The following is a 12,984-nucleotide window of genomic DNA, read 5'->3' as shown; positions in this document are numbered from 1 at the left end:
GTGGAGAATCTAATAGAAGAACAAAGAGAAAATTTAACTGTTTGACATTGTGGCCCCTAAGGAGCTCTCTGCCATGCTCCTTCTGGTAAGGGCTATGGGAATTTCCACTACACAGGATTGTAATCACTGCTTATCTGTACAGATATAGAAATAGTGAAAAATGGAGAAAAGATAATAGAAAATTGAAATCCTATCCATTGCTATTTTTTTCAACTTATTTTCTACCTCTGGCCAGAGTTTGTACTCTAGCCAAATTAAACTCTCAGTGGGGCTAGAGAGTTAGTACAGTGGATAAGGTGCTTGCCTTGCATGTGACCAACCCAGGTTTGATCCCCGGCATCCCATACAGTCCACAAAAGCAATTTCAGAAGTGATTCCTGAGTTCAGAGCCAAGAGTAAGACCTGAGCATCACCAGGTGTGTAGCCAAAAAACAAAACAAAACAAAACAAAAACAAGTGAAATTCTCATTCCTCAGGTGATATCTGCCTAGCACCCCTTTGTCTTCTTTATGGTTATCACTCTCTAGGAATTTATGATATATTCTAATAAATTCAATTATTCAGTCCTTTATAGTAGATGCTTTGTTTTGGAACCATACCAAGTGGTAATCAGGGGCTACTCCAAAATCTGTGCTCAGTTGTCATCCCTATTAGTGCTTGGACGATATGTGGTACTAGGGACAGAACCCAGGGTAAAACATGCACTCCAGACATTTGATTCATTTTACTTTTGTGTGCCTTACTTATTCTGCACTTCAATGATCGGATATATCATCCTTATTGCATAACTAAAGAATCTGAGATTTAGCTATGTTGATTAACTGCCCCAGTACTATAATCTGACCAATTACACAGAGAGGATTCATATCACAATCATTGCTATTCTTCTTGCACTGCGTTGCAGACATAGCAACAATTTAAAGAAGAAAAATCACCTGAATGTTGGATTCACTGAATATAGGATTCTATGTTCATGGACCCTCTAGCCATTTCACAGGAAGAAAGAAAGATAGAAAGGAAGGAAAGAAGGAAGGAAGGAAGGAAGGAAGGAAGGAAGGAAGGAAGGAAGGAAGGAAGGAAGGAAGGAAGGGAGGAAAGGAGGAAGGGAGGGAGGGAGGGAGGGAGGGAGGGAGGGAGGGAGGGAGGGAGGGAGGGAGAAAGGAAGGGAGGGAGAAAGGAAGGGAGAGAGAAAGGAAGGGAGAGAGAAAGAGGGAAGGAAGGAAGGAAGGAAGGAAGGAAGGAAGGAAGGAAGAAAGGAAGGAAGGAAGGAAGGAAGGAAATGAGGGAGGGAGGGAGGGAGGGAGGGAGGGAGGGAGGGAGGGAGGGAGGGAGGGAGGGAGGGAGGGAAGACAGACAAAAAAGGCAGCAAGCAAGCAAGCAGCAAGATTGGTGTGGAATATCAAGTTCTTTGATATGCCACCCATTCCTCATCGGAGGAAATGCCTATGTTCTTTCTCCTTGAAGCTGAACAAGGTAGTAACAACCCCTAGCCATAGAGGAGGCAGAAATGTTGGTGACCGGTATCTGGCCATTTCCCAGGAAGAAAGCAAGCAAGGCTCTGCATGTTTCCTAGGATTAGAGAAACACTTAAATTTAGACCCATGAACTGCAATAACGGATCTGATTGTCTGGGTTGCCATTTTCTGAGAAGCCATAAAGAGATGATTTGGTGTTTAGTTCTTGTATCTGCATCACACCAAACCATTGCACACTCCTTTAGTTTTATCCAGAAAATCCTGATTATGTTGAAACATAGATGAACCCCATGCCATTCACCATTTAATGCTTGACCTTGGACTCTGTGAGACTAATAAGTGAGTTGTTTTAAGCTAGTGAATTTTGATATGTCTTTTTATACAGCAAAAGCTATTCTGAGCTACAATAGTGTAAAAGTATATAAACCATGATCCTGATGTTATGATTAAAAAAACATTAATATAATTCCTGCTTGAGAAAATAGATGAACAACGGGAGGACAGTGACAGTGACAATATAATTCCTACACTTGATGAAAGTATACAAAATAATGAACAACTGTTAGTTGCTGTAAAATCAATGATTCAACCACGAAGTAAAAAAAAGCATGAAGTACCTTGGAAAGTCTAATAGGGAAAATGCACAGAGATAAATACAAGGGTTTCAATGAACTCACTTATTTTCCTGATACAACTGCTTTCAGAAATGGATGACTTCTAACATATGCATCTAAGTTAGATGCATAACTAACTTAGATGCATCCCCATCTAACCTCACTCTTTAGTGCAATTTAACTTAATGTAAAGATATTATTCTCTTAAAAATGCTTGGCTAATATAAATTTTCTGCATTTTTCTCGGGCAAATTGTAATTTTAAATCTTTTTTTTTGGCTTTTTGGGTCACACCTGGTGATGCACAGGGTTTACTGCTGGCTCTGCACTCAGGAATTACTCCTGGCAGTGCTTTGGGGACGATATGGTATGCTGGGAATCGAATCCGGGTTAGCTGCATGCAAGGCAAACACCCTACCCACTGTGCTATTGCTCCAACCCTGTGATTTTAAATGTTAAAAAAGAGTGGAATCACCTATATAATCTTTAAAAAGAGTGGAGAGAAAGAATTCAACAAGCTGGATCATAGGTCAGAATGCAACATGGCACAGTCTCCTAGGCACTGCCAGGAGGAAACCTTCCCCTGAACACTGCTAGCTCTGGACCAAACCAAAAACACCACTGTCCCCCAAAAACCTCACGTAAAACTAGCGGAGAAGGGGAAATAATGGAAGAGGCTCTCGCCTGCTCTGCAGGAAAACATGGGACTTCCTGATCACTGGAACTCATCTTTCATCCATCACCCTTCCATGTCCCACTTCCCACCTAATACAATCATAAATGGTTGTCATGTGAGTTGACTGTTAGGTAAAATAATTAAAGACAGATTTTGTCACTATGGTAGTCGGACCAGATAAAAAATCACTTAGAAAATCATGAAAATCGAAACAGAACATGATGTAGGTGAGAGCTCAGGTTAGAGAGAAAATGCTTGCTAGCTCACCCAACCAATACTCAGTGAGTGCGGACTATTTGCTAAGCATTGTGCTAATGGCTGCTTCAGTAAATAACAAAAGACACAGTCACTGCCTGTTGGGAACTTGAAGGGGAAAGAGAAAATAAGCAAGGTAATCTCAAGTATATTAAATGGTTATGTGTATACTGGCAAACATTTAACAGGTGAAAGAGGAGAGGGACTTTTGAAGACATAATGTTGGGGGATGGCATGACATTTAATCAGTCAGTAGAATAGGCAAAAAAAAATGGTGAAAAAGGTGAGCAGTGAGGAGAGCAAGTCCTATACATTTCTGGGGAGAAGGCATTTCAAGCAGAAGGACAGCATGGTCCCTCAGAATTGAGTAGACTTGACATTTCCCGAGCAAATGTGGCAGGAAGAGTCATTTACAAATGGAACAAAAGAAATTAAAACGAAGAAGGCTTGGGCAGTTGGATAAAATCAGAACACAACTGGTTTTTATAAATCAAAGAAACCTGGAGTGAATTAAAACTAGCTTAGACTCATGGTTTGGGTGCTGTCGTTACTATCACCTAGGCTTTGAGATCTGAGTCACGTGGGTATTAAAAATGCTAGGTTAAATTGAAGAAAGATTTCCTTCCAAAAGACTTTTTTCTCAGTTCGTTTTAGAAGTAAATGAGCACTTCAATCAGCTCATTTCCATAGAAGGGAGACAGAGTTAGAATATTTAAATACTATCTTAATTAATCTTATACATCCCTGAGAAAACAGTTTGGAGGGGCAAATTAGTATAGTGAATTTTTTAGCTTGGACTTTAAATTTTTCACTATCTAGTACAATCAATTACTCCCATTACATTCCCTTTCCATTCTCTTAGCACTTCCCATACTTCAGCCACACAAAACAATATTTATTCCTTGAGAGAATGTTTTAAATATCCTATGTCTCTGTTCCAGACAGAAAACTGACAAACCATTTTGCAATAGATTAAATATTTATGTCTATCTCATTTCAGTCCCTGAGATTAGCACAGCAATTAGCACTTATTATGAGAGTAAATTGAATCAATTGATATAGCGGCAGTTAAGTTTAAGATTAGTCTTATTATATTTTTTCTTACTTATTACTTAGTACCTAATTTTCTAGACAATATAATCAAGATCATTTCATTTGGATGAAAAATTTTTATACAGAACCATTTAAAAATTAAATGCAACAATAAACATTCTTTTCTCTAAAAATGCACTTTTTTTTTCCCTGAGATTTGATTAGCATATTCCAATCATTGGAGATTATCAGTGTAAATGTATCTTTCCACAATTTAATTCCATTTCTGTGAGTCCACAGAGGAAATATGCAATACACAGTAAAGATAGGAGATTTTTTTTTTGCTTTGGACCACACCCAGCAGTAGTTAGGGCTTCTCATACCTCTGTGTACAGGAATCATTTCTGGAGGGACTCAGGAACACGTGGTGAAGTGGTTGAATCTGAGTCAACCATATGCAAGACAAGTATTTTACCAGGAGTACTAATTTTTCAGCCCTCTAACTTTTTTTTAAAAAAAGAACAGAAGTTGTTGAAACCAGAGTGATAGTCTAGTGGAGAGGGCATTTGCCTTGCACACGACTGACCTAGATTTGAAATCTGGCATCCCATATGGTCCCCTGAGTACTGCCAGGAGTAACTTCTGAGTACAGAACCAGGAGTAAGCCCTGAGCGTTGCCGGGTATGACCTAAAAAGCCAAAATTTTTTTTTAATAAAATTGTTTTAAAAAGCGTAAGTTGTTTCTTGTGATAAATAAAGGAGATCCCTAAATTTAGTAATATGGACACAATGAAAGACTGGGAGGTTAGTCCTTAATTTTTTTTCTTTTTGGGTCACACTCTGCGATGCAAAGGGTTTTTCCTGGCTCTGGATTCAGGAATGACTACTGGCGGTGCTCAGGGGACCACATGGGATGCTTGGAATCTACCCCAGGGTTGGCTGCATGCAAGGCAAATACCCTACCTGCTGTAGTATCACTCCAGTCCCTAGTCCTAAAAATTTATTTCAAGGAAATAAGAACATGTGAGCATATTTTGGTATGTTATATGAAAAATCAAATCCTGGCAAGCTACCTGTGATATATTTGATATGCCATAAACAGTAACATCAAGTCTCACAATGGAGACGTTCCTGGTGCCTGCTCGAGCAAATCAATGAACAACGGGAGGACAGTGCTACAGTGCTATATGAAAAATATTTTCCATTTCACTTGCAATAAGAAGGAAAAGGAAAAATAGATACCAAAGCATTGTCCAACACAAATGCTAGTATGCTCTATGGATAATTTATATAACCACAGAAAGAGATGACACTTCAAGCTATGATTTAAAGTCTCTAGGGACAACTGGTTCAATCCTAATCTAATGATCTAATTACATAGTATGCATAGTTTGTTTTTTTTAGAACAGCATAACTTTGAAAGCCATCTGGGAATTCTCTAAACACAGAATTCTTGTTTTGTTTTGCCCAGCTCTCTTTCGTGTGGAGATAGGTATAAGGTGTCTTACTTTTCTCCATGTTCTTTCTTGCCCCAGGATTCCATAAAGTGAGGTATCGGGAATCTTTGGAAGTAGAACAAAGCTCTTGTCAAGTGAGTTGTTTCTGCTCTGCTTCATGGTACTATTTGTAGACCTGGAGCAGATGTGCAAGCTGATTCAATTTACCTTAATTCATCCCAGTTTAATTAGCAGCTGGGTTACTCCTGGCTCCAGGAAAGCACGAGAGTGACAGTTTGTATAACAGAGTGTCTGCCTCTGGAAACAACTTTCCCCTCTGGAATGCAACTTGATCAATAGATAAATCTTACCATGTTGACACCAGAAGGGACATACTTCTAATACCAGTTCATTCTAAACAAAAGCACCATTCTCAACTTAAATAAAAATTTCTGTATTTTAGTGTATCTGCTATATTACCAGAAGGAAATGGCAGATGTATTCGGAGATAATTCTCTTCCAAACTTAAGAGTGAAGCTGACATTTGCAAATTCTCCATCATTTAAATAGTTTTTCTGGAGCTTACATTCTTTTATTTTTCCTTTCAATGGATCTAATGACTTCCTCTAAATTTGCTAATATTCTCTACTTCTTTTATTATTTTCTTCCTTCTACTTGCTTTGTGTTCATCCTTTTTTCCTGATTTCTTGAGCTCATTTACTGATTTGAGATATTTCTTGTAAGCATTTATAGCTGTAAATTTCCCCCATTGAGTACTGCTTTTCTTTGCATCTCATATATTTTGGTAAATTTATTTTCATGTTTATCAGTCCCTTAGGATTTTATAATCTCACTTGTGATTTTTCTTTGGACTCTTGCTTACAGGTCTATTAATTAATTTCCACAAATCTGTGAATGTTCCAGCTTTACTTCCGATTTTGATTTATAACTATTGTTGTGTACACAAAGGAAGCTTTGCATAGTGTCTTCTAAAAAAATATTGAGCTAATTCATGGATAAATTGGCTGTCTATCCTGGAAGATGTGTCTTGAGTTTGTGAGAAACATGGATGCTGCTCTTACTGTGTAAACTGTTCTCTATATACCTGTTAGATATAGTCAGTCTTTGTTAATTTCTCTATTTCTGATTATCTTCTTTCCAATTGTTGTCACCATTATTCAGAATTGTGTATAAAAATCTGCAAATATAGGACCTAGGGTGAGGACCCTCAGGACTGGAGTGTTTGCTTTGCCCATGGGAGGTTAGATTCCATCCCTGCTATTTCATGGTCCCTGAAGTAACTTGGAATTTACACCCAAGCTCTGCATTGGTATTAGTCTGGGAGCACTGTGCTGGGGTTAGATATTGAGTAGCATCAATGATTATGTTCCCTTGCACAAATAAAAACCTCCAAATATTTTTAACTATTTCTTTATTCACTTCTATTTATTTGTCAGTGCTTCAGTTTTGATGGTCTGTAATTAAAACAATTGGTTTTCTCACTTTATTGCACCATATAGTAGACAACATGTTTATCTATATCTTATATTAATAGTTTTGAATGTAGAGACACTTTTGTCTGATATAAGCATAATTACTTTCTTAACATAGCTACATCTGTATTATCCTTTTTTTTTAATCGTAGTTGTATCTTGGATCTAAAGTGAGGCTTCTCGGATGAGGCAAGAAAGGGACACTCCTTCACTGTTGGTGGGAATGCCTAATGATTCAGCCCTTTTGGAAAACAGTATGGATGATTCTCAAAAAATTAGAAATTGAGCTCCCATTTGTTCAGGCAAAAAAGTATAGTCGAAGTGACATCTGCAATTGTCTGTTCATTGCAGCAATCTTTACAATAGCCAGAATCTGGAAAAAAACCTGCGTGCCAGAGAACAGATGACTGGTTAAAGAAACTTTGGTACATTTACACAATGGAGTACTATGTAGCTGTTCGAAAAGATGAAGTCACGAAATTTACATGCAAGTGGTACTACATGGAAAGTATCATGTTAAGCTAAATGACTCAGAAAGAAAGGGATAGACATAGAAAGATTGCATTCATCTAGGGAACATAAAGTAACAAAATAGGAGACTAACACCCAAGAATGGCTGAGATTAGTACCATAAATTTTACTCCAAGGCTTGGAGGCCAACCACACATGCTAGGGGAAAAGGGAGCTCAGATAGAGAAGGGAACACCAAATAAAGGTGTTGGGAGGATCTTCCCAGGATGGGAGAAGCATGTGGAAAGTAGACTATAGACTAAACATGATTGTCACCCATTGCCTCTTTTGCAAACCACAACACCCAATAAGAGAGAGAGAGAACAAAAGGGAATGCCCTGCCACAGAGGCAGGGTGGGATGGGGGGGGGGAATGGGGGTGGGAGGGATACTGGGAACTGTGGTGGTGGGAAATGGGCACTGGTGGAGGGATTTGTATTTGATCATTGTATAATTCAAACCCAAGCACAAAAATGTGTAAGTCTGCAACTGTACCTCATGATGTCTCACTATTAAAAATTAAAAATAAATAAATAAATAAATAAAGATAAAGGCCCTCCCGTTGATTGTTGATTTGCTTGAGCGGGCCCAGTAATGTCTCCATTGGAGAGTTTGTTGTTACTGTGTCTGGCATATCAAATATTCTCGGTAGCTTGCCGGGATCTCCGCGAGGGGCTGAGGAATCGAACTCGGGTCGACCATGTTGGCCGCGTGTAAGGAGAACGCCCTACCCGCTGTGCTATCGCTCCAGCCCAAAAGTGAGGCTTCTGCAGACTGTATATAGTTAGACCATACTTTATCCATTTGTCAATCTATGTCTTTTGATTGGATAGTTTAACTTATCAAAATTTAAAATAACGATTTAATTCCATCATTTGTTCGCTGTTATTTTATTCTCCTTATAACTGTTTTAATGCTTAATTCCTACATTGCTGTTTTATGTTTATTTTTTGTAGTGAAATGCTTAAATTCCTTTCTTATTTCTATATTGTATATTCCATAATAATTTTGTAGTTGCTACTATAGTGTAACATAAAACATTTAAAATTATGACAATCTATTTCTAATTTACCTAAGCTTAACTTTAAAATCACATTAACAAACTAACAGAACTCCATCCTTCCAGTTACATTCCCAGTCTTTTAAATTGTTGATAGCACTAAATTCTATCCTTATATATTGTTTGTCCCAAAATATAAACTAAAAATTGTTTTGTATGTGTGTGTGAAGTGGGCTGGAGCGATAGCACAGAGTGGAGGGTGTTTGCCTTGCATGTGGCTGACCTAGGTTCAATTCCTACATCTCTCTCAGAGAGCTGGGCAGGCTATTGAGAGTATCCCGCCTGCATGTCAGAGCCTGGCACGCTACCTGTGATGTATTCAATATGCCAAAAACAGTAACAACAAGTCTCACAATGGAGACGTTACTGGTGCCCACTCGAGCAAATCGATGAAAAATGGGAGGGCAGGTGCTACAGTGCTAGAGTGTGTGTGAAGTAAGATATTTTTTATTGAAACTTATTTAGAATAGTGTGTTCAAGAGAAAACATGGTCTTCTTCAGAACGGAAGAAGAAGCAAAGAAATAGGAACAAGCAAGCAAGGTACGTGTTCAAGGCAGAACATGGACTTGAAGAGCCAAACTTATAATTTTTTAAATGAATGCAATCCCTTAAAATATGTACAAAACACATTTTAAGTTATAAGCCCAAAGTACAATATTACTAGTCTTTAGAATACTTTTTAATACATTGATATCTTAGTAACATAGAAGACAAAAATATGGAGCTGTAAATAATCTTTTAAAATATAGTAGTTTAAAATTATCCATATATTTACTTTTACTGCATCTTTTTTTCATCCGTATGGCTTAAACTCACAATCCAGAGACATTTCATTCCATCATGTAGGGTTCCCTTGAGCATTTTTTTTTCTGAAGAATAAGAGGCTTTATAATAGCAATATCACAAGTTTTTGTTTACCTAAGATATCTTAAATTCTTTATTTTTTGAAGGAAAGTTATAAGATTCTTGGTTTATAGTTTTAATTTATATTAGTTTTACTTTTAGTACTTCAAATATATCATGTGCTTTTTGGCTTCAGTTTCTGATGAGAAAACTACTGATATTGAAAATCTTTATAGGTTAAAATCTTTATAGGTCACTGCTCTATTACTGTTTTATCTCATCCCCTATTAAAATGCACAGGGTAATGTCCAGCAAACCAAGAAAAATTGTGGGTGATAAGGTATTTTCTGGAAGCAATTCATCTGATACTCTATGCCTCTGTTCACACTGATATATATATATATATATATATGTGTGTGTGTGTACATATATATGTGTGTGTGTGTGTGTATATATATATATATGTATGATTTTCCCAGCTATTTTGAATTTTAGTTGATTACTCCATTTGGGCTAGAGCGATAGCACAGCAGTAGAGCGTTTGCTTTGCTCGTGATTCAATTCCTCTGCTCCTCTCAGAGAGCCCAGCAAGCTACTGAGAGTATCTCGCCTGCACGGCAAAGCCTAGCAAGTTACCCTTGGCATATTTGATGAGCCAAAAACAGTAACAACAAGTCTCACAATGGAGATGTTAGTGGGCCCACTCAAGCAAATCGATGAACAATGGGAGGACAGTGCTGGAGTGCTATTTCATTTGAAATGTATGGAAAAATACCTGTTTTACTGTATTGAATATGTTTAAAAATAAAAGACGAAAAAAAACTCTGATGAATTAGGAGGTAGAAAAGATATCTTTGAAAAGTGTCTGAATTCAGTCATCTTCTAGGCTCCTTGAAGTAATTGTACTACTTCAAGTAAACTGGAAAAAAATTTAGTTTGCTATAACAAGTGTTAAGGAAAACTGGCAAGCTATCCACTGTGTATTCGATATGCCAAAACCAGTAACTACAACTGGTCACATTCACCTGACCCTGAAGGCTTCACCGACATGGCAGCACTGAGAAGAATGAGAAAGGAGAGGCCGACAAAATCTCAAGGCCGACGTAGGCTGCCACAATGAAGGAAGACAAAAATGATCATCTGTACTTTCAATGCACGTACGCTAGCATCAGATGCATCCATCGAGGACCTGATGGTACAAGTGCGAATGATCAAGTACGACATCATTGGTCTGACCGAGACAAGAAGGCACGAATCTCACCATGCCGTTTTCAACACTGGAGAAGAATTGTTCCTCGGAACATGCGATAAAAGAGCTGTTGGAGGCATCGGTGTCCTTGTCAACACAAACTTGGCCAAGAGCATTGATTCATTCGAATGCCTAACAACCCAAATCGGACATTTACATTTGAATAGATGTGGCTCACTGCCTGCAGTTTCTATCTTCGTTGTCTACACACCAACATCTCATTATAATGAAAGAGAAATCGAGAAGTTCTACATGGAGCTAGAGATGTTCTATAAAGAAGACCACACCTTCTACAAGATCATTGTGGGTGATTTTAATGCCAAGATAGGACCGAGAAGATCAGCTGAAGAACTTCACATCAGGACCCATGGCCTAGAATGGAAAGAACAGGGTGAGAGACTGTCTGAGTTCATCATGTTGACCAAGACCATTCATGGTAACTCACAGTTACAGAAGGCAGAATCTAAACGATGGACATGGGAGTCTCCCGGTGGACGATTCCACAACGAAATAGACCACATCATATTCAATCGACGGTTTTGCCTGACTGATGTCGCTGTTGTCCCAAAATTTCGAACGGGATCGGACCACTGTCTCCTTCGTGCAAAATTCTACTTCACAGAGCGGGGAGAAAGGGCTGCAAAGTTCAAAAAGAGAACTCCCAGAATGACCACCAACTGGGAACTCTTTGGTACTATTGCGGCAACATGGGAAGATGCCATTGTTGACAACATTGACGAGGAATACGATCGACTGGTTCAGCACCTCCATAAATGTGCGAGGAACACCAAGAGACAGATAGCCACAAAAAATCGCCTATCTTCGAAAACTCTTGAGCTAATTCGCCAGCGTGGTTTGGCGCATGCCTCAGGCAACCGCAAGCTAACGTCCAAGCTCACAAAGCAGTGCAGAGATGCGATCAAGGAAGACCTCAAAGAGAGAAGAGCAGAAGTACTGGTAGATGCGGCAGAAGCGGGGAAAAGTATTCGTAACGCCCGCCTGTCCTTCGCCAACTATAAGACCAAGATGACTGCCCTCCGACGTCCTGATGGATCCATCACATCCTCCAGAACGGCAATGGAGAAGATTATCCATGACTTCTACTCAAATCTCTTCGATAGCCATGTCCACTTGCCGACATACCAAATTCCACAGGATGGAAATGTCGTTCCCAACGTTCTCCATTCCGAAATCCGACACGCCATTTCGTCGGTAAAGAAACAAACAGCACCCGGCCCAGACAAGGTCAGACCTGAACACCTGAAGAACCTGCCGTTAGTACTCATCAATACACTGGCTCGGCTCTTCACTCGCTACCTGTCTGAATGAAAGGTTCTGTCCCAATGGAAAACCAGCAGGACCATACTACTGTTCAAGAAGGGAGACATCCATGACATTGGCAACTATCGCCCGATCTGCCTGTTGTCTGTCATCTACAAGTTGTTCACTCGAGTCATCCTAAATAGGATTGGGAGAACACTAGATGAAGGACAACCATGTGAGCAAGCAGGGTTCTGCAAAGGATTCAGCACCATCGACCATATCCACACAATAACCAAGCTCATTAAGGTTTCTTGGGAATTCAAGATGCTGCTCTGTTTAACGTTCATTGACTTAAAGAAGGCCTTTGATTCTGTTGAGACGGAAGCGGTCATTGAAGCCCTAGCCAATTAGGGCATTCAAGCCCAATACATCAGGATCCTCCGTGAGCTGTATTGCGGATTCACTACCAGGATCTCACCATTCTACAAAGAAGTGATCGTTGATGTCAAGAGAGCGGTGCGGCAGGGTGATACCATTTCACTGAAACTCTTCAGTGCCACCCTCGAGAACATCATGCGACGACTGGAATGGGGAGGAATGGGAGTGAAGATAGATGGTCGGCAACTACACCACGTCAGCTTTGCTGATGACATTGTTTTAATAACACCAAACATCAGCCAAGCCGCACAAATGCTGGCCGACTTTGACCGTGAGTGTGGAAAGGTAGGACTACAGCTGAATCTTACGAAGACAATGTTTATGAGAAACAGCCTCGTTCCTGATGCCCCATTCGCTCTCAACGGAACGACCATCTCCGAATACAACAGCTATTTGTACCTAGGTCGAGAGGTCAACATGACAAATGACCTGGCACCTGAGCTGCGCAGGAGGAAGAGAGCGGCTTGGAACGCCTTCAAGAACATCGAAGAAATAGCTAAGAGGCGAAGAACCTCCGGCTCCAGGCACATCTCTTTGATTCCACTGTTCTTCCTGCATTAACATATGCCTCAGAGACCTGGGCCCCATGCAAACAAGATGAGAACGCTATTCAGGTCTCCCAAAGAAGAATAGAAAGAGCT

Source organism: Sorex fumeus, unplaced genomic scaffold (assembly GCF_029834395.1).
Source record: "Sorex fumeus unplaced genomic scaffold, SorFum_2.1 ptg000122l, whole genome shotgun sequence".
Taxonomy (NCBI): domain Eukaryota; kingdom Metazoa; phylum Chordata; class Mammalia; order Eulipotyphla; family Soricidae; genus Sorex; species Sorex fumeus.
The sequence above is the reverse complement of the archived record's forward strand: the minus strand, read 5'-3'. Positions refer to the sequence as shown.